This window comes from Lissotriton vulgaris, chromosome 2_1, assembly GCF_964263255.1.
Source record: "Lissotriton vulgaris chromosome 2_1, aLisVul1.2, whole genome shotgun sequence".
In the NCBI taxonomy this organism is placed as follows: Eukaryota; Metazoa; Chordata; class Amphibia; order Caudata; family Salamandridae; genus Lissotriton; species Lissotriton vulgaris.
Window position 1 is genome coordinate 554,255,599 of NC_141687.1, and position 23,986 is coordinate 554,279,584.

General features: G+C 47.5%; 1 protein-coding gene and 1 pseudogene across 1 annotated transcript in view; one reads left to right on the forward strand and one right to left on the reverse strand.

Moving 5' to 3' along the window:
• KANSL1L (KAT8 regulatory NSL complex subunit 1 like) overlaps positions 1-23,986 on the reverse strand; it is a 2,604,205-nt gene that overhangs the window by 1,365,986 nt on the left and 1,214,233 nt on the right. The gene's annotated exons all lie outside the window — the stretch shown is intronic.
• On the forward strand, positions 444-23,721 carry LOC147730743 (uncharacterized; annotated as a pseudogene).

Sequence of the window (23,986 nt, forward strand, 5' to 3'; positions counted from 1 at the left end):
GCAAACGACTCAAAAAGTATACACCTGCTTTTCCCCCACTCACAATACACATAGTCGTTTGGATAGGATTTTAGTTGCGCACCTAGAGGCCACCATGCCTCTTGAGGTTACCCATCAGGCACGATTCCTTTCTGATCACTCCCCTGTGGCGTGTGAGGTGACTTGGGGGGCCCGGTGTGTCGCCCCCGGACCTGGAGGTTACCGACGGAGATCCTTGAGGACCAGGTAGGGAAGCACCACATAGATACTGCCTTTGCTGACTACGTGGACCTTAACTGGGGGGGAGAGACCTCTCACTGGCCACGAAATGGGATGCCCTAAAGGCGGTGGTGAGGGGGGCGTGCATTAGCCTAACCTATGGGGACCGGAAGCAGCTCCAACGAGAGCTAAAGGAGGTGGAAAGCCGCCTCTTAGACCTGCAGACCTCTGAGACTCATGGCACTATGACGAGAGAGGAGGAGCATGATGCCCGGAACCGCATCCACGATATTCTGGGTAGGCTCGATAAACATACCCTCACACAATATAGGCAGCGTCTTCATAGGAAGGGGGATAAATCTGGTCGACTCTTGGCTATGATTCTTCGACGGGAGAGGACCCCGGAGCGGATTGTGGCCCTGCGCAGGCCTACGGGGGGCTTGGTCAGCTCGGAAGTGGGATTGCTGCGTGTCCTTCGGTCACATCTCCAGCAGGTGTACGCTACGGACCCCACTGTTACTGAGACATCTTATTTCCCTTACCTTCGGGAACTGGCCCTGCAGTCTCTCCCTAAGTCGGCACAGGAGGACCTCGATGGAGCTCTAACGCTGGGTGAGGTTTGTGCCGCATTGCAGCACCTACCGAAGGCCAAGTTTTATCAGGCCTTCGAGGGTACACTCCCCCAACTCCTACATCAGGTTTATCTTGAAGCGTTTGATCGTGGGATTCTTCTGCCGAGCAGGACGCTGGGGGAAATATGCATGATCCTGAAGCTGGGGGGGTGTTAGGGGGAATGCCCACGAGCCTTCTTCGTATCGCCTGATCACGACAATCAATACAGATGTTAACATTTTGTGTAAGCTTCTAGCCATGGGCTTAGCGCCATACATGACTCACCTGGTCCATGAGGACCAGTGCGGTTTCATACCGGGACGTAATGCGGCTATGAATCTACGAAGGCTGAATCACATTCTACACGAGGTGCGGGGTCAGGAAGAGCAGATTGCGTTGGTATCCATTGACCTTGCCAAAGCGTTCAACACTGTCAATTGGGGTTATCTTCTTGAGGTTCTCCGTACCATGGGGCTAGGCCCTAATTTCTGTCGCTGGATTCGCATCTTGTATACGGCCCCTCGCACCAGGATGAAACTTGGGGGCGCGCGATCCAAGGCATGGCGGCTGGGGCGGGGTACTCGCCAAGGCTGTCTCCTCTTGCCGCTACTATTTGCCCTAGCCATTGAGCTCCTCGCTATTCGGGTCCGAACGGACATGGAGCAGTGGAGTGTCAGAGTGGAGGACACGTGCAATTTTGTTTTATCTGTCCGCACCCCGGGACGCATTGCTGGTACTGCTGCAACACTTAGACCAATTTTGGGGAGTATCGGGGCTACGGTTCAACCGCCATAAGTCCCTGATCATTCCACTGACAGGGTTGGATTCGGTGCCACTGGGAGACCTACCAGACCTCGGACTGCGCTAGGAACGGGAGGGATTCAGTTATCTTGGTATACGGGTGGCCCGACAGACGCACAGGCGTTAGCCCAGAATGTCGATCGTATAATCGCGTCCTTACAGCAGTCGGTGTCTTTCTGGAATTCTTTACCACACAGGTTAATGGGAAGACTGGCCGTCGCCAAGATGGCGATGCTCCCTAGGACGTTGTATGTCCTTCAGAAATTAATGTGTCCTCTCTCCATACCGTTGTTCGCAGCTACAAGGAGGCGGGCCTTGACACCCCGCGCTTTGATCTATATCATTATGCGGCCCAGTTACAACATGCAGCCTGTTGGTTTACGGACGCTGACAACGGGGAGACGCGCCTCATCTCTGGTACGGTAGATATCCAGGCGCTGCAGATGGCCCTGATGCAAGGTAGGGGGGCGGACACGTCCCTTCCTTATGTTGTGCGACATACGGCCGCTGTGTGGCAGTGGTTTGTTGAGAGAATCTTACGGGGAACACCCTTTCACAGGGAGCTCCCGATTTGGATACTGGCCCCCTTCATCGATATAGAGCAATATATGTCCTTTCATTCCTGGAGGGAGGGTGGCTGTGAAGTTATGGCTGAGCTTTACCCTAACGAGTCCTTCATTACCTACGAGCAGGCAGAGAAGGCTTTTGGCATTGGTCAAGGACAGTATTTGCACTTCGGGGGTCTCCAGGGTGTTGGTAATGTCACCTGGCCCCAGTACCCAGATGCACCACCACTGACCCACACCCTGGACATCCTTCTTTCCTGCGGCAAGGGGTGTAGGTTGATTTCACTTCTCTATAAGACCATGAAACAGGATTTCTTTTTCCCCCCCGGTGCCACCATCCCGGGCGGCCTGGGAGGCGGATCTCGTGCTCCACCGATCCAGGAACAGTGGACGCGTATAGGTTCCCTTACCGCAAGGCCTCATGCAACGCAAAATTTAAACTGACGCACTTTAACTTTTTACACCGCACCTACCGAACCCCAGTGTCTCACTTGGATAGGGCAGGTGCCCTGGAGGTCTCCACCTGACTTAGAGATGTGTGGGAGTGGTCCCTGGCTGAGGAAACTCAGATGCAGCTCACTTGGAGGGATGAGAAGCTGCAGGACGACTTAATGGCTTGGTGCGTTATGTGTGCGTCGGGGATGGCTGAATGGGAGATCTCCTCACATGACACCACTGTCAGTGGGAGTGGTGGGCTGGACATGCCCGTAGGGTTTGGATCTGATGGGGAGCAGGGGGGTGGACCACAGTGATATCTATCGTCTGTATCAGCGATGTGCCTGGTTCTTCTCACGGCACTATTAATATATGCTTTTGTATCCCTTCCCTATGTGTCCTTTCCCTCCCTGTTGCCGCCTGTCATCCTAAGTGCCGTTAATGAGGTCATCGATCTGCGTACATACACTGAATAGATGCCAGTTGTATGTTATTGGTTTTAAGATGTATAAACTGAAAAATTAGGTTTAAAACAATAAAAGAAAACATTGAGGCCTCAGTTAGTAAGGAATCTTCCCCCGAAACACTGCAAAATGTATCACAAGATATGATCCAGAAAGATGAAGCTGATCTTGTGAATCCGGAGAACAAAGATCTAGCAATAGGGCCAATGTTGGCCTATGAAGCTCCCCCCTCGAATATTGCATACCTCATAACAGTTCTTGATAATACCGCAATAGAGGGGTTTCCAACACTTTTAACGGATTAGCCGAGGTCTGTTAGCCTATTTTCTTCAGTACTTAATCTTTTGGCTGTCCCCTTCTCTGGCATTGTAAAAATTAGAGGTAAGTCTGAGATAACTGATGTTGAACGCATCAGGGAAAGTACAGTTAGATTTCATGCCTTTGTTTGATACGGATTTAATATTAAAAAGGACTTCGCTTCTCAAATGTCTTCTGGAGATTGAAAGTTTGAAACGTATTCAAAGCAGTGATATAAGCTTAGTCTCCATCTTAAAAACATAAGTTGGCTATAAATCGAGGGTAAGGTTTCATTCCAAAATTATTGCAAACCTTATATTACAATGGTCAGAAGACCTACAAAGTAGGGGGATTGATGTTATCCCATTTTCTGAGAAACCCCGAAATAGAGCTCTCGATCTTTGTTAACACATTTAGATTCATGCAGTAGAGATCGCCCGTATGAAACAGAGGAATTAAAAATCTGTATTACAAAAAATGGCAGACAAGTGAAATTTAAAGATTCCATCCCACTTTCCTTTCAATGGTACCCCAAAGAAGAGAGTCCAAAATGGAACTGGTTACCTGGTGTTCTATCTCGCAGATCTAATAATAAACTTCCACAACAACCATCGTTCTAGCAATGAATTAAAAATAATATCATGGAAAGCTGCAGGAATAAAGAATAGTAGGGAAAAGTTACGATACTTATGTGCACTAGATGCAAACATGATTTGTCTTCAAGAGACCTGGTGTACAGAGGAACTTTTATGCAAGGATTATTTTACTTTAGATTGTAAAGCAATTCCATCCAGGAGAGGACATGCAAAGGGATGGGTGGCATGCCTGCTGTCAAATAAGATAAAATGGAAATATGACTACTATAAAGATCCTAGTAACCTTTTTTTGGCAATAACATTGTATGTTCCTGACAATAATGTAAAATGTAAACCATTGACGTTGATAAACGCTTATATTCCACCTGACGCCTGTCACGATGTACTCTTGAAGAAGATTTTCTCATACATTAAGAAAGTCAATAAAGTAGAACTCTTCCCTCATATAGTATTGGTAGGGGATCTGAATTGTAAAATCTCTACTTCTACTTTGGACATATTCCGAAATAAGGAAAAAGAAGAATCCCTACAGATCCCACAAGCGCTCTTTCCACAAAATATTAGGACAAATAGGAGAGGGAAAATGCGCCTTGATGAACTAACGAAAGTTGATGGGATTATAGTAAATGGAACATTCCCCTCTAATACACCGGCAAACTTTACTTGTAAGTCTAATAGCAGAGAATCTATTCTAGACTACGTGGCAGTGAGAAGTACCTCCTTCTTCTTATTGAAAGATCTTATGGTTTCCAATTCTCTCTACAGTGACCACAAAGTATTAACTCTCACTGTTAATTTAAATTTACTCTTGAGCGATCCATGGGCACTAAACGGTGAAGCTGTTGGTTTTGCTAAGAAATCAGGGAAATGTCATTGGGATACCAAGGCCATCTTGGGCCTGGCTAGTATCTTAGAGGTCACTGTAGAGAATTTGTCTAACTGGAATGGATTAGAAATTGCCAGTGTTAATGCTTTTATGATTAAAGCGATATATATTGCAAAGAAGTCAAATCAAAAAAGAAGTACTAAAGTAGTTCCCATATCCCTATACCCGTTTAATCTTGAAATAAACAAATTGATTAGAGAACAGTACTTGTACTACTCCTCTGATAGATATCGTAGAATATTACTATTAAAGAGGAGGAGGACTAGGGCAAAGGTTAGGTTAAGAAAAGAGAGGGAAGATAACATCTGGATGAAACTGAGAGAAGCAGTGTCAAAAGGTCAAGTAAGAACGTATTGGTCTCTCATCGGGGAGTGATGTAGAGCTAGATCAAGACCACTCCCAGTTGCCATTGAGGAGCAGAAATAGGTTAGCTATTTTCAGGACTTATATGCAAGTATGGAACCGCAATTGACCGTCTTGGACTAAAGAAAGACCCTTCATTGTATGGCTCGCCATCTGAAAAAGATATTGAAATGGCGATCAAGGGGATGTGATCCTCCGGGGTGATGGGCCCAGATGACCTACCGATTACGGTTTTAAAACAAAACAGTACAATTTGGAGTGAAATCCTTTATCCAGTGTTCAATTATTGCTATGCAGATAAAACGGTCCACCCATCCTGGAAGGGGAGTATATTAGTCCCCCTGTTCAAGAAGGGAGATTGAGATGTCCCAAATAACTACAGTCAAATTGCTCTTTTAAACGCTGTAGGTAAAGTTTTTGCTAAATGCCTCTTGGTGCAAATAAATGACTGGGTGGACGTGGGTAAAATCTTACCTTTTGAACAAACCGGGTTGAGGTAAAAACATGGAACTATCGATAACCTAACGGCTCTACAGGTAATAAACGAAAAATATGTTAAAGTTAGAGGAGGAAGAGTGTACACAGCATTTATAGACTTCTCCAAAGCATTTGATAAAGTAGATAGTCTTTTGCTGTGGAGAAAACTGTCGGACCTGGGTATGCCAGCCATCCTCTTGGAGTTAGTCTATGCTCTCTATACAGATACTATCCCCACTGTAAATGGCCAAAAACAAGGATGTTTATTGGCACCTCTACTATTCTCCCTATATATATCTGACCTTCCCCATGCTTTGTCCCAAAGTGAGGGTTTCGCCCAATTACTGGGGGAAAAACCAATTGTTTGTTTACTTTATGCGGATGACATATTAATACTGGATTTGACGCCGAGGGGATTAAATAGTCATCTGCAGGCGCTACATGAATATGCAAAGGCCCACTATTTAAAGATAAATGTATCTAAAAGTAAAGTAATGTGCATGCACAAAAGAAAAAAGTTGAAGTATGGGAATTTCGTTTGGTCTGTCAGTGGACAAGAACTGGAACTTGTCAAATCATATGTTTTCTTGGGGAAAACGGTGTGTAGCAATTTAAATGATAAAGGCCACATAGAAAATAATATTCATAAAGCAATTACACAGGGGAAAAGTTTGGGTTCCCTCTATAGATCAACTGGAAGGAGACATTTTGCACTTTTATTAGAGGTATTTTTTGCTACAATTCCTGCCTCCCTGTTGTATGGTATTGAATTACTTGACTTTGGAAAATGGGGCTTTTTAAATACAACAGAAGGCAAAATTTTATGGAGCCTAGCCTCAGTTAACTCTGCTTGTCCCATGGCTGCACTAAGGTTGGAATTTGGTCTAAGAAGTACCTGGGTACAGGGATTGCGGGGATAGTGCGATGGGTTGCAAGCCTTGTAAAAGGTGATCCTGGTACATTAAGATCTTTTATCTGGAAAGAATTATTTGGAAGTTTAAATGAGCAGTCATTAATTGTTAAAAATTTTAGAGCTGCGGTTGACTTGCTACAACTGGATTAATCTGTACTTTTCAACCTATCGCCATATCAATTAAAAGCCACTTTGAAACAGGCCACATGGAAATTGAGCTTCACCAGGGATAGGGAAGCCCGTATTCTAAAGAGAGGCGCCTACCGGTCTATTGACTCCTGTGTGATAAACAAAGTATAGGCTTATATCACTTGGAACCTGCCCCATGGAGTACGCCGCTTTTGGTTATTAATGAGGCAAGGTATACTCCCTCTAAACAACGTATTATCTAAATGGTATGGTTCTTCTCCAGTCTGTAATTTGTGCAATAATTCTATCCAGGATGTTACTCATGTGCTGTTTATTTGTCCCGCCCTATTATTGTATCAACATAAATGGATGAGGCCAATCTGTTTACAATTATCTATTCTCTCTGCCTCTGCACTGACAGATTCCATTTATGAACCACCAAATGAAATGTTTTGCCATAGGATTTTTGACATCTTAAAGTATTTTTTAGATATGTATTAAAACATTTATGTGGTGGGTATTATTATTAAAATTGGTTTTATCTGATGTTTTATATTACTTAGGGTATTTGTATATCATATTTTAATGTTTTGAAAATTTATATTTCAATTTTATGTGGATCTCTTTGGAGTTCCAAGATCCTAAATAAATAAATATGAAACTTCTACCTCTTCGACCTGTCTGAGCAAGATCTGAAATGAACTTTCGATGAGATCACGCACATTTTGACCCATTGCTGGAGGAGGAGATTCAACCAGGGAATTTGTTCGCAGAAGCTATGAACATGAGAGAAATCGGACACTTTAACTCGGGGAGAAGAGGAAGCGAAAGGTGGAAAGAGAAATTATAGATGGTGAGGAGGATAACCTGCTATAGAACCACTCTGCTGATAACTGACTCCCACAGCTGAAGTCAAGGCTCAGCCTTTTTCAGCATAATTTTTGTTCAGTGCTGCTCGACAGTGAAGTTTCGTAAATGTCGGAGCACATTTCGAGAATAGTCAATAAGACACAGTAATGGCCTGACAAAACCCCTCCGAACGGAACGCAGGTCATGATGTATGATTGTAATACTAGAGGTTGATAATAGCTGATTATGACACCCCAATGTTTTACAGAGTGAGAATTCTCTGCTAATGTTTCAAAAGATTTCAACGTCTCTCCTTCGAGCAACTGGATATATCTACCTGGCTCCTTTCTACTCTAATTGCTTCGAATACACTAATGTGCTTCCAATATTAGTATCTGCATTGTTACGAATCGGTGCTGCGACCTGAAGCAGCAAATCTACTTCTATTTTTTGTGTGCCATTTTCCAAATTGTAAAATAGGTACAAATTGGGGATGATGGATCGCGGGTCTAACAGCTAGGTGTACATAGGGACTGTGTCTAAGGCCCTTAATAGTATGGTATATTCCATCTGTTCACAAAGTGGTGGTAACTTATTTTGGGAAGCAAACTATACCAGTTGCAACAAAGTGTACGCTTTGTAGCATGTATACATGTAAGGTAATCTTTGGACTCTCGATGTAGTATGGGCATATCATTTGTAGAGTTGTAAACTGAGCTGCAGTCCACTCAATATGAATGATCTGATATCTCTGTTGTTGTGCGTTAACATTGAGGTATGTATTAACAGAGACAGCAGGTCAATTTTGTAATTGTATAGAAGCACAATTGTCATTTTTAGGTCAAGCCTAGCGTTGCACGCATGCGCTGCTCGCTTTGCAAGGCATGCAGTATACATTATAGTGTGGAAGCTTCCAGGAAGTTCCGCCCACTTTCAAACCATCTTTTTCATTGGCGTAAGTCCTAAATTGTACCTTACGATTGGTTCTAGGCTTGTTAGTCCCTCCCCATGATAGCCATGTCGTCATTTGTGTCTTTCCATAGCTACTGGCCGTTTAACTGCACAGACTTCTTTCTTTGCCCCCCTCCTGCAGTCCGATGGCTTCTCACCCCCCCCATTTCCCCCTTTGTGCTGTGTCGCCTGTACTCCGTTTGAAATGCAATAGGTCTTGAGTAAATGCGACACCTATTGCATATGCTTTTTTTTAGATAAACGCATTCAGCTGCTGCTATAGCAGGCAATGGTCCGCCTCTCCTATGGGTATTGCAGCACAGCCTCAGGGTTCCTTCCAGTTCTCTTCAAATGTTAGAGAGCGGAAGGCACCAAGATATGGCTGCAGCGGGGGCGGCCAGATTGGGAGAGTGACACTGCCAGACAAGTTACATAATTGAAAGCTCCCATCTGTGTGAGCCGAGGATGCAGCTGCACAACAGATATGCATCCTTTTCAACCACTGGAATGGCTGGACCAACCCCCGGGCCCTCGGAATGGTTGGAAGCGCTCTTCTGGGCAATTTTAATTTCCCTTTAGATAGGAGACTGTGTAAGGATACCCAAATCCTGGTCGAAACCCTGAGCTGTTGCGGCTTCACACAGCTAGTTAGGAGTCCCACCCTTATGGCGGGACATATCCTAGATGGTATTTGAATCATGGTGGGAGACCATATTCCTCTAGCTTGGTCTGATCACTTTGCCATCCCTTTTGACTTACGTATCGCGACATCACGGAGTGGTATTTCTGAAAACAGAAATTGGAAGGAAAGGAGAACCCTTAGTCTCATTAGTAAGGAAGCGCTCACTAACCTCTTTAATAACTTTCAGCCCTCCGGGCACCACAATGCTAATCTGGCATCAGCTGAACTATTGCAACAACTGGCAGTAGCATTGGACACCCTAGCGCAAGTGAGCAAGCACTATTCAGCAAGAAGTAATCCCTCTTCTCCCTGGTTTTCTGAAACTCAGATAGATGAGACAGGTGTGCCGCAGACAGGAGAGGCTGTGGCGTACAGACCTAGCGCCATTGGGTAGGGAATTGCACAAGCAGTGTCTGGAAGAATATAAAGCGGCTATTATTGAAGAAAAGGGGTTATACTTTTGAAAGATCAGAGTCAATGAAATCCTCTAGGGATATTTTTTATTTCATCAACTCCCTTATTTTTCCCCCCAGTCACAGACCCTTCAGAGTTTTCTCAGGAGTTCTGTGATAAAATTTCAACTTCTTTCTGACTAAAATCTCAGACATTTAGTCCTTGCTGGAAGCCTCCAACACGGGGTCGCCTGCTCAGTCTACCTCCCTTCTTAACAAAGATGCTTCTATGGAGGACTCTCCCAGGCTACTTACTTTTCCATGTTTAGCGCCTGATGTTACTGATCGGCTTCTAGAAGGAGTCAAATTTGGTTCCCCTTTGGATCCCTGACGCCTTAAGGTGCTAAAAATTGGTCAAAAAGTAATTGTTCCACACCTTACTGATGTATTGCATGTAGTTATTTCAGAGGACAGTATCCTACCCTGTGGAAGACTGCAGTGGTAAAGCCACTTTTAAAGAAGTCTTCTTTGGACCGCACAGTATTGAAAAACTATTGCCTGATCTCATTGCTTCCTGTTCCAGCTAAGATCTTGGAAACCTATCTAAATTCCCACCTTAGCGCTTACTTAAAGGATCACCAATTACTCGGTGGTTCACAACATGGTTTTGGAAGCCATCACAGCACGGAAACTGCATTAACTGCTGTATTTAACAATATCCATACTCAAGTGGATGCAGGGTATACCACGCTGTTAGTTCTACTTGACCTCACCCCAGCTTTTGATACCCTATCTCCTCTGAGGCTAGTTGAGCGTCTCAGAGAGATAGGGGTCGGGGATCGGCCCTGGGGTTTCTTGATTAACTTCTTAGTGACCGGGCACAGACAGTGAAATATGGCCAATTTTACTCGGCCTCAAATTCCCTGTCATGTGGTGTTCCTCAGAGCTCTTCCCTGAGCCCAACACTTTTTATTATTTTATGTGGCTCCGCTTGCTAAGGTGGTGAGATCCTTTGGGTTGGAGGTATTGTCCTATGCGGACGACACCCAAATACTGGTGTCCATCACTCATAATATTAAGGACTCTGCCCTTAATTTTAGGATTTGTATGCAGGCCGTCTCCTCCTGGATGGTGGCTAATTTGATGAAATTAAACGGGGAGAAGACTGAGGTCTTGATCTTCGGCAGCAAACTGGACATTTGGTCCAGCGAATGGTGGCCGGACATGCCCTGTATCCCATGGGAAAAACTTAGGGATTTTAGTGGACAACTCACTTTCCTTGAGACGGCAGGTCAGTAGGACAGTGTACACTTGTTTTGGGATTATTAGGATCCTCAGGAAAATCTCCCATTTTCTCTCATTTGACTCACGCAAACCGGCTGTTATTGCCTTCATAATGTCCAGATTGGATTACTGTAATACCCTGTATTTGGCCATTAATAAAGGCCTTGAGCGACGTTTGCAGCTGGTGCAGAATGCTGCGGCCAGGCTGGTAATGAGTCTTCCAAAATTCCACTCAGTCTCAGACTAGCTTAGGACGCTACACTGGCTTCCTTGGGACCGTAGGATCCTCTTAAAAACATTCTGTATAATGCCTTTTATGGCGCAGACCCTGATGGTATTAAGGCAATTATCCATCGCTATGTTCCAACTAGACAGCTCTGCTCTGCAGATAAGAATCTGTTAACAGTGCTGAGGTTTAATAAGGCAAAATGGGGAGGTAGAGCATTCGCAGTTGCTGCTGCTAAGTTGTGGAACTCCCTTCCGGCAGAGCTTTCTGGTCAGGTGTCACATTCTCTCTTCCGTAAAGCCTTGAAGACTTGGTTTTGTTTACAGATTTCAGTATCAACTTATCATCTTGTCTGCTCATTAGTTCTGCCATAGTGCCTTGACGCCCTTGGGCTAAGTTTAGCACTCTATAAGTCCAATATTCATTCATTCATTCATTCATTTGTTCACGGTTGGTGGCTTGCGCAGGGTGTGTCATGTGACCCCGGGGTTTTTGTGTGTTCGGGATTTCGTGGCGCCTGTGCTAGTCAGCGTTGCTGCTCTTCAGTGCGCTGCCTGCCTGCTAGGGCTCTCGGGGTAGGTGATGCCAAGGGCCGGGGATCAGACTGTGAGACGGCTTTGAGCCTCCCATCTCTATCTGGGAGGGCGGAGGTGAAAGAGCTTCACACACACCCTCCTTTGGGCTCTAACTGGCACTTCCCTGTAGCACGTTGGGATGCTTCAGCTACATTTATAAATGACCCCTGCCCTAGCCTTCAACTCCACTGACATTTCTTCACAGGTGTTTCTTACCACTTCACTCTGACGTTTCTGTAATGCCAAGCATAAGTCAGCAGTCTAGTGCTGAAGCCTGTATCTACAGTTAACACCCACCCACCACTGATGTCACTGGTCATGTGACACAGCATCAATAAAAGAGGCCGAGCGCACATGCTCTGGGCCAGTTGCACCGAGTAAGCAGTGTGTCCTGCGTCTCAGTCATTTCCAGCATGAGGGCCTAGGGCCCGCCCTTTACAATGGCGACGAGGGTAGCTGTGTCCATGTGTGCCAGCCAAGAAAAAAACATCGAGGAAAAGGGAAGAGTAAAGCTGCCTGCATCGACAGCACACCCCCTTTGAAGTGTGCCAGCCGCCGAGAGGCCCACGAGGCGTGAGCTAAGCCCCGGGCCTGCCTGAAGCGTGAAGTGCGTCCTGCGGGGTGAAGAGCGAGACGAGCGGTGCCCGCCACAACAAAAGGACACTGCCGAGAAACAGCGGACTGACCGGAGCCCACCCGCGTCGGCCGCGACTGTGCCCACCTGTGCAGGAGCCATTGCGGTGCCCACCCGCGGATCAAGAGTGGCCCGTTGGCCAAAGGTGAGCTCACAAGTATGTGGAAATCAAAGGCGGAGCCCACCCGCAATGATCACAACCGCGGAAATGGTGCCTCCTACTAGCGCCGCCCGGAGCTACACAAAGCGGAGCCCACCCGCTATAGACATAAGCATTGTCCCCTAAAGTGTGAGCGGCACTGGCCGATACTGCCCTTAAGTAAAGCACGACTCACGGAGCCCACCCGCGGCCTGCCTGCAGCAACGCGGCGTTGGCCGCTACTGCCCCCGTAGTAAAGCAAGGCTCGCGGAGCCCACCCGCGGCCTGCCGGCAGCGTCCCCCGCCGCGTGTGTGGAGTGCGGCGGCGAGGCGAAGAACTTCAAAGGAAAGCGCCCGCAGCGTGAGGAGAGCTGCCGGGCGCCCAGACAATCAAAGCGGAGCCCACCCGCATCAAGGAACGACACCAGCCCCCCCCCTGCGCAGGCTATGAAGACTGAGGCCAGCTGCGAGGGGTGCGAAAGTTTCAAAAATGATAAACTGCCCGACTTTAACGTGTGGCCAAAGAGCCCTGCCTTTACACGGGAAATGCAAGGTGCCCCCACTGCCAAAGCCCAGGACTGAATTGGCAGCATGACGGGCGGTGCTCCGAAGGAAAGACGCTAGTATTGGCAGTAAGGCGCCCATGCACAAGTAATTAAAGCGGAGCCCTCCCGCAGCGGTGATGACAGCGCCGCCCACACACACACTGCAGAGTACTCCCGCATCCACTGCGTAGCCCGGGAGAGAATAAGCCCCCTCCCTCCAAACGTTAAACGTGCATTGAGCCCCCCTGAAAGGCCTGGGATAATATAAATGACAAAGGACTCACCAGGTGTGAAGCGAAGTCTCTCCGACCTTGCCCAACTGCATCAGAGTACCTCGGGAAGCGGCCATGCATGTGACTGTGACCGGCAGAGGAAGAAAAATCGCCCAAATCACAGGAGAAGTTGAGGAAAGCCTGCAGTGGAGTCCAGCAGGAAGGGTGTCTCTGGCAGCAGGCATCTAATTCGGCTGAATGCACAAAGGTGTCACCGCAGTTTCAGAGAGGCCCACTAGTGCCCACAACTCGGCCCCACTGAAGCTCCCAGGACGTTGAGTCAGTCTGCAGCACGACGAAACCAGACAAAAGACATTGAAGGCCCGCAGCGCCATCTAGTGGCTTTTTCCCAGTATTGCAGGGAAGAAAAGAAACAAACCCAGGACAAGCAAAATCAACACAGCCAACACAGGAGCCCCCCCCCCCACAAGTGATGCCCAGAGACTGATAGAGAACCACCTGCTGGCAGGTGGCTACTCCCAAGAAAAAGAGAACAAAAGAAAGGACAATGGTGAGCGCGTGAAGAGTGCGCAAGAACACTGTCACGGAACGCCACCAAGCTTATCACACAGCCTGAAAAAAAAAACGCGACGGCGCAGGAACGTGCCAGAAGCGTAAAGAACGCGACAAAGCCCAAGAAACGCGCATGAAGCCCCAGAAGCACGTCAGGAGTGCAGCAACTCCACGCAGGACACTACAAAGGACCGCAACCACCAGCGCAAAGAAGAAGCACGACCAGAAGAAGATCCATGGAGTGGTGACGCAACCCTCCAGAAGCAAACACCCAAGAAGCATCTACACCACGCCAGAAGAGAAGACAGCGATGCCTGGCCATCGCTGCAGCAGAATGGCGAAAGTAGGAACACCCCCACACAAACCAACAATGGTTCTAGAACACAGCACCAGGAAGTGCGAAAGCGCATGACGCAAATGCTCAGCAGTGCGGACAGCACTAGCCCAAAGCAGCAAGTCACAATGGAACACCCGAAGAGCACACCCAGTTGCGCACCAAAGCAAGTAGACTGCAATGAAAAGAAAATGGTTGCGCAGTCAACCTGCAGCATTGAAGAATCCGCACAACAGCAACATGACCACTCAGCATGGTCACCAAGCACCAAGAAGCTCAGCACCATGAATCTTACCTGCCAGACCTCGGCAGAAGGGACCAGCACGAGGTCCAAGAAGTTCGGACAAGGCGCGGTCCGAGGACCTGGACCTACGAACTTCAACCACACAAACTAACGGAAGCAACAGGAAGAAGATGTGAAGGTCGTCACGCTAACCCTGGAAGTGAGTGACAAGAAGACAGTGTCCTAGAACTAGGACAAGACCAGGAAGACACGTTCAGAGTGCGCGCGCTGCATGCGGAAGCCTGGCCAGAGAAGATGAAGAAAAGGGAACCAGGGTACGTCGCAAGAAGAGGAGAAGAGAAGAAGAAAGATCGGAGTGGCATGCCGCCACCGAAGAAAGGAAGAAAAGAAGAAAGGAGAAAGAACAGAGTGGCTACCGCCACTAAGAAGAAAAGAAGGAAGAAGTAATCAGAGTGGCACGAATGTCAGGTTAAGAAGAAGGAAGAAAGAACAGAGTGACCGCCGCCACTAAGAAAAGAAGAAAGAAGCCACCCCTGCGGAAAGAAGGAAAGGGACAGGCACTGGAACACCTGAGTGCAATGGAAGACAAGCCTGGCAAGAGCACCGGCAGCGCAGAACAAGGACTACCACCTACGAGCCATCCATCCACATGATGATCGCAGAAGAGAGCAAGCTAGACTGTTGGCGACATCTACTTCTGGGGTTTGAGCGGAAGATTGGATGGCGAGACTACTCAGGCCTCCGGAAGTTGAGGACCTGACCTACCTCGCACCAGCCCATGGCAACCAGAATCAGAGGCCTCGAGGGACTCTGGTGGCAGCAAGTCCCGCTCGGGAGACAGGTCTACCGATGCACGTCTGCAGGACCCAAGGGGATGAAAGCCTCGCGAGCGATAAAAAGAGTCTACGACTCAACCTTCAGGTGGAACTAGGACACTACGGTGAGGCTCGTGGAGCGCCCTGCTCATGGCCCGAAAGCTATGGTGGAGCAACACGACCGAAAACACCAGTCTAGTGGAAGCCTGGCGAAGAGGTCCTCCCGGACATCTGGTGACAGAGGAATACCGGCGAGAGGGGCATCCTAGTGAGAGGGATGTGTGCACCTACTCTATTCACCTGCCAAGAGTCAACACTAAAGCCTGCCCGGAAAACATCACGAAGCCAGAAGAGAGAACAAAACCAGAAGACTGGTGACACCTGGGTCATCCAGTTATCTCTCGTCACCAACGGAGTGAAGCAAAGGCAGGGCTTAGAACAGCAGACAGACAGTACAGACAAAGAGTGAACCCGCCGAACAACTGCGAACCGTGCCACTGAGAACTATTAGTCCTGAACACAAGAACTATACTGCCTGCGGCTTGCAAGCAGCCAAAGAGACTCATTTTGAAAACGCAAGTCCAATGTTATTTTCTGTGTGTTCTTTCCCCCCACAGGTTTTTGGACTTTTTCTGTTGGGGTTAATTTTTAACCAATTTGGGGAGGGATGTAATGCCCAGCATAAGTCAGCAGTCTAGTGCTGAAGCCTGTATCTACAGTTAACACCCACCCACCACTGATGTCACTGGTCATGTGACACAGCATCAATAAAAGAGGCCGAGCGCACGTGCTCTGGGCAAGTTGCACCGAGTAAGCAGTGTGTCCTGCGTCTCAGTCATTTCCAGCATGAGGGCCTAGGGCCCGCCCTTTACAGTTTCCTCACCTCTTCAAAGTATGCGCTCATTTCTTACAAGTGCTACTCCCAGGCATTGAGTTTTCCTCGCCCGCATCCGAATCTTTGCCTTCCGTAACCTGCCTCATCACTCTTAACTCCACCCTTGCTAAACTGTTAGGTACTCTGTCTGACATTCCACACATAGTTGATGTCATCCCCGGATACCACATAAATTTCCTCACAGCTCCCTATCCTTCTCATGTGTGACGTTATCTCCTCCTTAAAGGCACCCATTCCAGCAGACGATCCCTACTAAAAACGTGTCCTTTCCACCAACCCTGAATAAAAAACCTCCATTTGTGAATCCGACAGCACCTACTATTACACAAAGAAAATAGCAAAAGCACTTGTGTCAGAAAAAAGTTAAGCCTCGGATGCTGCCCAGTACGGAGAATACATAACATGGCTGCGCTTTTGAAGTGCACCGCGAACTGAGGGTGCCACGCCACAATATCGAGGTAAAGGTGTCCTCAGGAGAACTGCGTAGGAAAGAGAACCACAGTAGACCAAACAGAATCCGTGTTACTTGGCCGAGAAGGTGTGCTACCCTTGTTTGTCCATTAATTTTAAACATCTCCCAGTTGCTCAGCAGCGCTTCCTGGCTGTACTGGCCAGCACATGTGTAGTGGTGAAGTCGATCTTTGCTACTGTCCCTCCAGAAGCAAACACCCAAGAAGCATCTACACCACGCCAGAAGAGAAGACAGCGATGCCTGGCCATCGCTGCAGCAGAATGGCGAAAGTAGGAACACCCCCACACAAACCAACGATGGTTCTAGAACACAGCACCTTCAGGCTAGACAATGCGTCCACACTAGGGGTGACCCCTATATTCCTTTTTCCACAAACTGATGGTATTAACACCTATTACTCATGACATGGTAGAAAAGCGCATCTGGAATGTAAGTGTGAGCAGGGATTTAAGTGGGATAAAAAACTGGGGGGTCTCTCAAAGGGGCGTGGGCAATGTAATTAAGGGCATAGCTTAATAGTGTGCCACCTGACTTGTATTTTGCTGTTTCTGTCATTGCTTCAAGATACGTGATACAAGAAGTCAGGACTATTTGGCTTTGTCATTGATTGTTAGTTGCATAAGATAAATAAGCAGCAACTATGGCTTGTATATAATTTTGAAACAGCCTCCATTTAAAGCCCTGGTGACACTACAACAATGTTGCTGCTCCTGAGTTTCAAAAAGAGGAAGGAAATCCAGAGAGAAAATGACTGTAGTAGATCACTTTAAGAGTGATTTATTGTGTAGAATCTTTAGATCTAGAATTGTTTATATGTGTAATAGGGAACATTGTCTAGTAGCTGTTATGAAAGAAGCTCCGTTACCTGCCAGCTGTACATTCATTCCTACAGTGCTGGGGGCTTAAATAAAGAACCTAACTTCAAGAAATTACCGGTGTGTCTTTCTAGTACAATGACTCTCTTTAAAGGATTTCCCTTGCCCTTCAACACCCACTTGGCATGACGTCATGCCGTAACTTATCCACGAGTGAGAAGTGAGCAGTTTGAGCACATGCACCGACCGCCTGTGCCAGAGCACAAAACAGAGCCCGATTGAGACTTGTTTCGAGGCCCCATTAAAAAAAGTGCCGATGCTCAAACCCTGTGAGACCCTGCCCACTCAAAGCCCTGGGTGAGAACCTGGCCACAGTGGTGCTAGTCGGCTGGATCCTGGTACCTTGCAGTAGTCAATATTTCTGTGGGCATTTTGGGAGCTTTTTTTTATACCTTCCAACATCTGTAGCCCCTTTAAATCTGGCATACCTGTTTAATGTCCAAATCCATGGAGTCTTGGGGTTTCTCACAGGGGTCATGGTGGCTCTCTAACAAACCATGGGAGATGGCATCGCCCCGAAGGCCTCATATGTTCTCAGGCAAGTAGTTCCAAAGCTCCTGCTGTTGATACTGGTTATCTTGTGAGTAACTACATTGATTGAGAGCGATCTGCTGGTATCCTATGGATTTTATTATTATTATTATTATTATTATTATTATTAATAGAGATTTGTAAAGCGCAACTATACCCATAGGCGTCAAGGCGCTGAAAGATGGTAAACGGAAAGCTCAAAAATCACCAAGGGGAGAGTTACAAATAGGCTTCTTGAAATAACCAGGTCTTGAGTGCTTTACGGAACAGAGTGTGGGAAGAAATCCCCTTAAGGTCGTTGGGGAGCGTATTCCAGAGTCTGGGCGCAAGGAAGCGAAAGGCCCTTCCACCCCATTGATATTCGAGGAACAGCTAGCAGGTTTTTACCGGAGGAGCGGAGTGCTCTGCCTGGAGTATAGTAGGCCACAAGAGCACGAATAGCTTCAGGCCCGGTCTCATTAAGGGCACGATGTATAAGGCAAAGAGCCTTAAAATTAATCCTCGCCTGCATGGGGAGCCAGTGCAGGTTTTTTCTGATAGCCGTGCCCGAGGAGCGTTTAGGGGCACCCACAACAAACCGGGCAGCCGCATTCTGCACAGTCTGAAGGCGCTGGACCAGACCATTGCTATTGCCCAAATACAGTGCATTTCAATAGTCCAGTCTGGAAGCAATGAGCGCCACTACTACCTGTTTGCGTGCATCAGGGGAGAGATAATGAATAATGTTTATTAAAATCCGCAGAGCATTGCAACAAGTGGACACAGTTCTGCTGACTTGTTTGTCTAGCGAGAGTGTAGTGTCTAGAATGACCCCAAGATTGCGGGCAAAGAGGGACGGCAAGGGGCAGGCGCCAAGAACAGAAGGCCACCAGTCCATTGACCAAATCTCACTTTTGCCCCAAAAAATGAGGACCTCCGTTTTCTCCCCATTTAACTTGAGGAAGTTCTTAACCATCCATCCGGCGACCGCCTCCATACAGTTTTTAAAATTAAGAGCAGTTATGCTCACAGATTGTGATATGGAGGCCATAATCTGCGTGACGTCGGCGTAGGAAAAAACTTCTAGCCCAAAGGGTCTTATGAGCCTCGCGAGTGGAGCAACATAGACGTTAAAAAGCGTTGGGCTTAAAGCGGAGCCCTGAGGGACCCCACACTTCACAGGCTTGATGGGTGACATGTACTCGCCTAGCTTAACCCTTTGCTTCCGTTGGTCGAGGAAGGATGTTAGGAGGCTGAGTGCGGGACTCTTGACTCCCAGCTCGCTGAGTCGGCTAACCTAATGTTAGGGGACAGGGTGTCGAAAGCCGCTGTAAGGTCTAATAACACCAGTAAGGTGGTCTGGCCGGTGTCGATCTTGGACCGGATGCTATCGACAACCACTGTAAGTGCCGACTCAGTGCTGTGAGTCCTACGGAAGCCGTGCTGTGAAGGATCCAGGGAGTTGGTACTGTCAAGGAAGGCACTCAGATGAAGGTTAAGATGTGCCTCCAAGAGTTTAGCAGGGGCAGGGAGAAGGGAAATGGGACGAAAGTTCTTTAATATCCCAGGATCCAAAGTAGATTTTTTCCTTAGAGGCTTGATAGTGGACAATTTCCAGGAAAGGGGATAAACCCCCTCTGAAATGGCCAGATTCATAACCTCCATCAACGGGGGCAGAATAGTCTGTCTGCAATCTTTAAGAACCTTTAAGGGGCAGGGGTCAAGTGGTGACCCGGCCTTTATCTTGTCCAGCAGCGCACTGAGATGTACAGAGGTGATGGGGGAAACTGGGAGAGGGAATGGGAGGGGGCAGGCGCTTGGATTTCCGTAATAAGGGTCGGAGGGGTGGAGAGTAGGGAACTAGAATTAAGGATTTCCAGGTCTGTGTGAATATCCAGGATCTTCACATGGACGAATGTGGAGATCTGGTCAAATAGAGATTGGGAGGCTGTTATGGGGTCAGGTGTCTGAATAAGGGAGAGGTTGTCAACTATCTTAAACAAATCCCTAGGAGATTTGAGCAAGGACGTTAATTTAGAGTAGTGGGCCTGTTTTTCTGTCAACACCGCAGCTTTATAGCCTTTGAGAAGGTTTTTATGTTTATCCTTCTCTATGGGGTCCAGGTGTGCCCTCCAAAGCCTTTCCTGCCTCCTGCATCCTTGTCTGAGAATCCTAAGGGATTCAGAGAACCAGGGGGCTGAAGGCCGTTTCCTGGCAGAATAGTGTTGCCGGGCTGGAGCAAGCGAGTCGACAGCCTCCGCCAGGATGTTAGAGAGGTCAAGAGCCGCAGTGTGAACATCCCCTGTAAATCGGGGTTTAAGTGTGGCCAAAAAAGAAGTAAAGGAGTCGCTGTTAATCTCCCCAAAATCCCTCCTCAATACCCACTTGGTGTGATCAGGCAAAGGGCCGGTAGGGGGAGAGAAGGAGAAATCAAGGGGAACAGCAAAATGGTCAGACCACGACAAGGGAAAGGGGGTACGAGTTTGTAGACGGGGGTCATTGCTAAATACCCCATCCAGGGTATGCCCAGCTAGATGGGTGGGACCAGTCACTAACTGCGGCAAGCAACAGGAGGATAAGGAGTCCTACAGATGGGCCGTGTCAGGGGAATTGTAATTTTCCAAATGGAAATTAAGGTCCCGTAGAATGGTTAGACAAGGACTATCACTATAGGGCTCTATAATTTTGAGGAGTTCTAGGCCAAAGGCGGACCTGAGGCCAGGGGGTCTGTAGATCAATATTCCGGTGAAGGAGATCGTGGGGGAGGGATTAAGAGTGAAATGCATCGCATGAAGGCGTTCGAGCGGGGAGGACAGATGGACAGTCCGACATTTTATAGTGCTGTGGTACAATATCCCCAGGCCTCCTCCCACTCGACCCACTCTATCCATTCTGGCCAGAGAGTACCCTTCAGGGATAGCATTTAACAAGTCCGGTTCAGACGAGTCCGTGGCCCATGTTTCAGTGATAAAAGCCCATGAGGGCTTTCTCAGTGAGATGAAATTCCTAAAGGAGATGTTATTTTTAACCAGTGAGCGGGAATTAATGAGGAAACCCGTGTGGACAGCGGTAGGCGCCAGAAGTGCCATAATGGAAGGGGGTAACAGTTAGCTTTACACAGGGCAGCTGTGCCGTTACATCCGCAAACAGGAGCGTTTGCAAGCGTTTCAGGGGTGAAGGAGTAATGGCGAGACAGCCTAGAGGGTTTCACTGCTCGGAGGGCAGAAAAGGAGTATAGGGGTTCACCTGAGGCATAGGAGGTCGGGGAAGCAGCATATCTGGCCCCTGGCGCTTCCTTGTCGCTGAGGGGCGCAGACGGGCTGGACTCTGGCTCGACTCCGGCGTGATTGCGGCACGACCGCTGATCGCGTCCACTGCGCGGAGCCATAACTAGTTCTTTAAATACTGGCGACTAGAGCGCCGAGCAACGAGTGCCCAACTTAATATGGCCGCTGATCATTTGCGCAGCCCGAGAGACTCAGACCTTAAATCGGCCGAGATTTGGGGTTCTGTCAACCTGGGTGTCCCTGCGTTTCTACCAAAGGCAAAGCCGGGGTCGCAGAGACATGTCTGATCATTTTGCGTTTGCCACATTCTTTCAAGAGATCTTGCAGCCTCTTGTGGGACTGGTTGCCAAGTTGGTGCACGATGTCTTGGTGAAAGTGCACCTATGTCGTTAAACAGTGAAACTATATGATGTTGGTGCTCCATCTTCTATCAACATCAGTTTACTAGGGACCGAACCTCAAGATGCTGACCGAAGAAGGCACTATAATTCATCATTTCCAATTCCCGCTACATATGCGCAGTGTGTTAATACTTTTGTAAGATCATTTCATGCAAAAGGGCAGATGAAAAAAGCGAATCTTTACTTTGAGTTGGAATGCAAGGATGTCTGTTTTACAGTAAGTAACTTATATTATTTTAAAATTGTACACAATTTACAATTTCGCTTAGTCATGTCATACATAAGCAACTTGATCATCTTCAGGCTAGATACTACGTCCACACTAGGCATGACCCCTAGATTTCTTTTCCCACCCAACTGCTGGATATGAACACCTATTACGCATGGCGCGGTAGAAAAGCAAATCTGGAATGTAGGTGTGAGCAGGGCTTTAAGTGGGATGAAAAAACTGGGGGGGTCTCTCAAGGGGGCGTGGCCAATGTAATTATGGGCATAGCTTAATAGTGTGCCACCCAACTTGTATTTTGCTGTTTCTGGCATTGCATCAAGATATGTGATACAAGAAGTCAGGACTATTTGGCTTTGTCAATGATTGTTAGTTGCATAAGATAAATAAGCAGCAACTATGGCTTGTATATAATATTGAAAAAGGCTCCATTTAAAGCCCTGGTGACACCACGACAATGTTGCTGCTGCTGTACTATATGACTATCACTGCTATAAGATATGGAGATTGTGTTGGGGTGAAAATATAAAACCCGGCTGTAATATTGGAAATACTTGATGTATTGTTCTACCTGATGACAAAACAGCTGTGAATAAAGTTTTTGAAAAAAAAAAAAAAGGCAATGTTGCTGCTCCTGAGTTTCAAAGACAGAAGGAAAATCCAGAGAGAAAATGACTCTCTTTAAAGGATTTCCCTTCCCCTACAACGCTCACCTGGCATGACGTCATGCCGTAACTTATCCACGAGTGAGAAGAGATCAGTTTGAGCACACGCACATCCATGTGCTTGCTGTCACTGCACGGACCGCCCTTGCCAGAGCACAAAACAGAGCCCGATAGTGATCAGTTTTGTGGCCCCTTTACCCCTTTCCGTGCTAGTGACGGAACCACTCCGTCACGAGCCACGGGTGCGTTGTGCTCATGACGGAGTGATTCCGTCATGCCGCGGCCGCTCCGCCCACTGGGCAATGATTCCCCGCCTGTGCGGGCGAATTAGTGAGTGACAGAGCCGTGACGGAACCACTCCGTCATAAGCACAGTGAGCCTGTGACGGAGTGGTTTCGTCACAAGCATGGTGCTGCCGGGCGACTCCTCTTCCCCCCAGCACGGCGGCGGAATTACCGCCGCGGCCAAGGGGTTAGAAAAATTGCTGGTGCTCAGACCCTGTGAGACCCGGCCAACTTATAGGCCTGGGTGGGAGCCTGGCTACAGTGGTGCTAGCCGGCTGGATCCTGGTACGTTGCAGTAGTCAACATATCTGTGGGCATTTTGAGTGCTTTTTTTAATACATTCTAACATAGGTTGCCACTTTAAATCTGACATACCTGCTTAATATCCAAATCCATGGTGTCTTGGAGTTTCTCACAGGGGTCATGGTGGCTCTCTAACGAACCATGGAAGATGGCATCGCCCTGAAGGCTTTATATGTTCTCAGGCAAGTAGTTCCAAAGCGTCTGCTGTTGATACTGATTATCTCACGAGTAACGACATTGATTGAGAGCAATCTGCTGGTATCCCATGGATTTGGGGTTCTGTTAACCTGGGTGCACCTGCGTTTCTACCAAAGGCACAGCCGGGGTCGCAAAGACATGTCTGATCATTTTGCGTTTGCCACATTTTTTCCAGAGATCTTGCAGCCTCTTGTGGGACTGGTTGCCAACTTGGTGCATGATGTCTTGTTGACAGTGCACAAATGTTGTTGAACAGTGAAGCAAATGATGTTGGTGCTCCATCTTCTATCACAATCAGTTTACTAGGGACCGAATCTCAAGAAAGTACTATAATTATTCATTTACAATTCCCGCTACATATGCGCAGTGTGTTAATACTTTTGTATGATCATTTCATGCAAAAGGACAGATGAAAAAAGCAAATCTTTACTTTGAGTTGGCATGCAAGGATGTCTGATTTACAGTAAGTAACTTGTATAATTTAAAAATTGTACACAATTTACAATTTCGCTTAGTCATGTCATACATAAGCAATGCTGTTATTCTTGCAGTCATGGCATGCAGTGGCAGAGAGAAAAGTGATTAGACACAATACAAATAATAGTGGAGGGTCAAAGGTATGGAATTCACAAGGGACGACTATGTGATGGAACTAGAGATACTAGTTCACTAGACAGG